This window comes from Mizuhopecten yessoensis, unplaced genomic scaffold (genome assembly GCF_002113885.1).
Source record: "Mizuhopecten yessoensis strain PY_sf001 unplaced genomic scaffold, ASM211388v2 scaffold10589, whole genome shotgun sequence".
Classification (NCBI taxonomy): domain Eukaryota; kingdom Metazoa; phylum Mollusca; class Bivalvia; order Pectinida; family Pectinidae; genus Mizuhopecten; species Mizuhopecten yessoensis.
In genome coordinates, this window is record NW_018408622.1 from 952,296 (window position 1) to 956,020 (window position 3,725).

The window sequence follows — 3,725 nt, forward strand, 5'->3', positions numbered from 1 at the left end:
GGGCAGATGGGTAAAAGGCACACAAACTGCGCAAAAATATGAGTTGACACTCAAACCAAACCGACAAAACAAAGTTTTGAATTGGAGCAAGCTCCGAGCGTCAGCATGCAGCAGGCGCCATAAAAGGAAGAGGAAGGGAGATCACTCCGTGGCTCTGTCATCGAGATAGAGGTTACGTCACGGTAGGGAGGTAGGGATATTTGAATCTTTTGTTTTTGGGCTACAAAGATGGGTGTAGGTATTGTATATGCATACTAAAGTTATGGTAATTATTACTGAAATGAAAATACTATTTATTGAATATAGAAATCATCAACGGTGGGGACTATTGATTACCTTGCAATACTTTGCCTTGTTAATTTTAGATTGACTGAGATTTATTCCTGAAAGCTGGTATTTTTATGTAATAAACTAAACATTTACAAAAAAGGTCGAGTTGTCTTACCCATCGCATTTTTTAAGATAATATAGCAAGAAGTCAAGTGGTCCACAGATACAATTTCTTACTTATAACAACCTAAAATAACTAACTAATGACTTTCAACATTTTGGACGAAACAACTGTATGATCCAGTGTAATTAATTTTTGGCATACTGTTTCCATATAGTCCAAACTTTAAAGGTGTATGTATATTACGTTCATCTTTCATGCATTCAATTTCGGGACTCCTGTCTAATGATTCTACAGCCGTGTTTGAATACAATAACAACAGTGATGGCTGTTGCAGTGTGCTGCCTATATTACATAACTTAACATTTTACATACCTTTGGAATATCTCTATAGTCCATGTAGTACATACTGCTCTTTGCACTGACATCAACGAAGGGATCCGTGTCAGTATTGTGTTGATGTAGATAGCATGTCTTTGCTTCTTGATCATAGTTCGCTGACTTACACAGGCTGAAGTGTAAACACAACGCAGCACACTGATGGCGGGTAGGGAGTGTGACAATGTGAAACGATTCTTCGATGAATAGTCCACGAGTTATATTCAGTGCTAATGACTGCTCATTACCACATGGGTTGCTCACAATTTGTTTCAAAAGAAACATTGAAAGTAGACACTTGTAACTTTAAAACCAGTTCATAATTGAAATATTTTGATTCAGAATTAAATGAAAAAGTTAATTTCCTCAAAGTAATCCAATTGTTGTATATCCTTACACTTGTGGAATCGTAAATGACGTTAGATGTGTTCAAATAATTTTCTAAATTATTGTAATGTACATAGTGATTTGTCTATCTTAATCATATACTCTTTGGATTCGTTTTACTCTTAAAGTATGATGAACAAATAAATTCAGTCTGTTTTCTCACTGTTTAGCGTTGATGTTATAGCGTAATCAATAATTAACATAATCAATACTCAGGTCATAAATGCATGGTTTCTAATCAATAATTACTCACCAGGAAAACTGAACCGCCTATAAAACATAAAAAAATGCAGGAATCTAACTTAGAAAACCTTGAAACGCTTATTACCTAAAATATATGCATGTGTACACCCTAGATATCAATGTGAGAACGCCCTTAAGTTCTGACTTCGACAGTAAGAGAGTTCATTACTTTAATATGTTAGCTATCATGTTTCTCGGAGGTACGTCATTTCGATACACAGCACAGTTGTGTAGCCATTGAGTTTGATTTGTTATGTTTTGGTTTATAATTAAAATCAAGGGTAGAAATTTGGAATCGATATTACAAGAATAAAAAATGAATTAAGGCCTGTTAAACAAAACTCGATACAGATGAAAACAGCCTTTATCATCAATAAAATGTCAATTCTATTAAATAGTATTTATTTTGAGTCATGAAAGGAACTCTTTATATGCATTAGTACCTATTCATTTTTAAGTTTGCACAGGCAAAGTTTGCTACGCATGATTTGTGTCAACCAGTACAGCACCAAAGTGATGTTAATAATAGATTTTATTTCCTTTGATAATATATTTGGTCAACGGCTCTTCTCACTCATTATCAATTATGGTAGGGTGTTCATATTTACACTCAACTGTTCATGACAGGGGGATTAAAAGTAACTTCCTGTACTTAACATCGATGTGAAATCTAAACATTGCTATGCCGATAACACACAAATTTACATGGTCACCAAACCACAGGACAGTTGGGATACAATTTCAGATAATCTGAAAGCTTGTCCGACAAACATCAGTACCTGGGTGAACGCCAACATGCAAAAGCTTAATCAGGAAAAGACGGAACTAATAGTCTTTTTTCCCAAAGTGTCAGCAAACAATGGCTCTCTACCTCAAGGTCGAAGCCAGAACTATTGAGACTGTCCCAGCTGTTAAAAACCTAGGGGTAAACTTCGATAGTTCACTGAACATGGAGAAACAAGTTAACGCTACAGCCAAATCCTGTTATTACCAGATCAGAACCATCGGCTGTATCCGGCAGTTTTTAACTGCGGTTGCATGCAAAATTTTGGTGCATTCACTTTTTACTTCTCGGTTGGATTATGGTCATGCCCTGCTCTGTGGTATATCTGACAAGCTAATATCACTAGCCGTCTGCAGAGGGTCCAGAACACTGCAGCACGTCTGGTTACTCGTACTCGAAAGAGAGAGCACATCACACCTGTGCTATATTCATTGCACTAGTTACCTGTACGATACCGGTCGCAGTACAAAAGTTTGGTGTGCACATAGAAGGCACTGAATGGAACAGCTCCCCAGTACCTACAGGAGCTTGTTACCCTGTATCAGCCGTCACAATCACTGCAGTCGGAGACAGAATCATTGTTGTGTGTTCCAAAACCTGGTACTGTGACCTATGGAAACCGGTGCTTTGGGAGGGTTTCGGATACGTTGTAGAATAGCTTAACACCTGCTATTAGACTGAATTTATGGTAATTGCTATTGTTATATCGTTGTTTTACAATAAGGTAACTTCGTGAACAATGGAAACAATGCATATCTCCACTCCGATATTAAGATATCCTAAATAATCAACCTATACAGAATAAAAGGGAGGCATTTTAATAATTTTAATGTGTTAATAAGTTATATACTCTCTGTCAAAGGAAATCTAAATTGTTGGCTTACATCCTAGAAAGTGTAGTATAATATAAGGGGCATATCCGGACTTTGCCGTAAATTGGACACATCGAGAAATTCGAATCTTCGAAGTTCGATTTATAGAAGTTTGACTGCTATCATAAATAATCAACCCATAATCAGTACAGAATAAAAGGGAAGAATATCTGAATCTCATTATATATTGATATATTATATACTCTGTGTCAAGGGAAATCTAAATAGTTAACTTACATCCCATATTTTGTCATTTCTATCAAACCGAAACTCTTCTATTGTTGGTATACGAATATGCTGTCAATTCTGCGCACCTGTCTTGTTATACTGATGTAGTTTGTCCATTCTCCAATGTGTACAATTGTCCTTTTATCCTTATTAAGACGAAGACAGCATTAGACAAAATCATAAATCTACCACTGTGGGCTGGTGCGATCTAATGATTTTTAATGGTAAAAATCGAGGTTTTGCGAAAAATGGAGTTTGTAATTATAATTATTACCGAGACGGTTGTTAGGCCGAATTTTAACCTAATCACGATTGTGTATTCGATTGAGAAACAATCCTAGCAGGGGTTAAAATTTGTAAACTTGACCTCTCATCACGTTCACAAACCGTGTCTGTTAAGAAATTGCCGCGTAACATATGTTTCAATACAGAGTCCCCTGTG

At 36.2% G+C, this 3,725-nt stretch overlaps 1 long non-coding RNA gene across 1 annotated transcript in view; it reads right to left on the reverse strand.

Moving 5' to 3' along the window:
- LOC110461201 overlaps positions 1–1,007 on the reverse strand; it is a 48,650-nt gene extending 47,643 nt beyond the window's left edge. Inside the window, exon 1 of the long non-coding RNA XR_002464092.1 lies at positions 767–1,007. This is a non-coding gene — a long non-coding RNA (uncharacterized LOC110461201). The remainder of the gene's footprint in view (positions 1–766) is intronic.
- Positions 1,008–3,725: the final 2,718 nt, after the last annotated feature.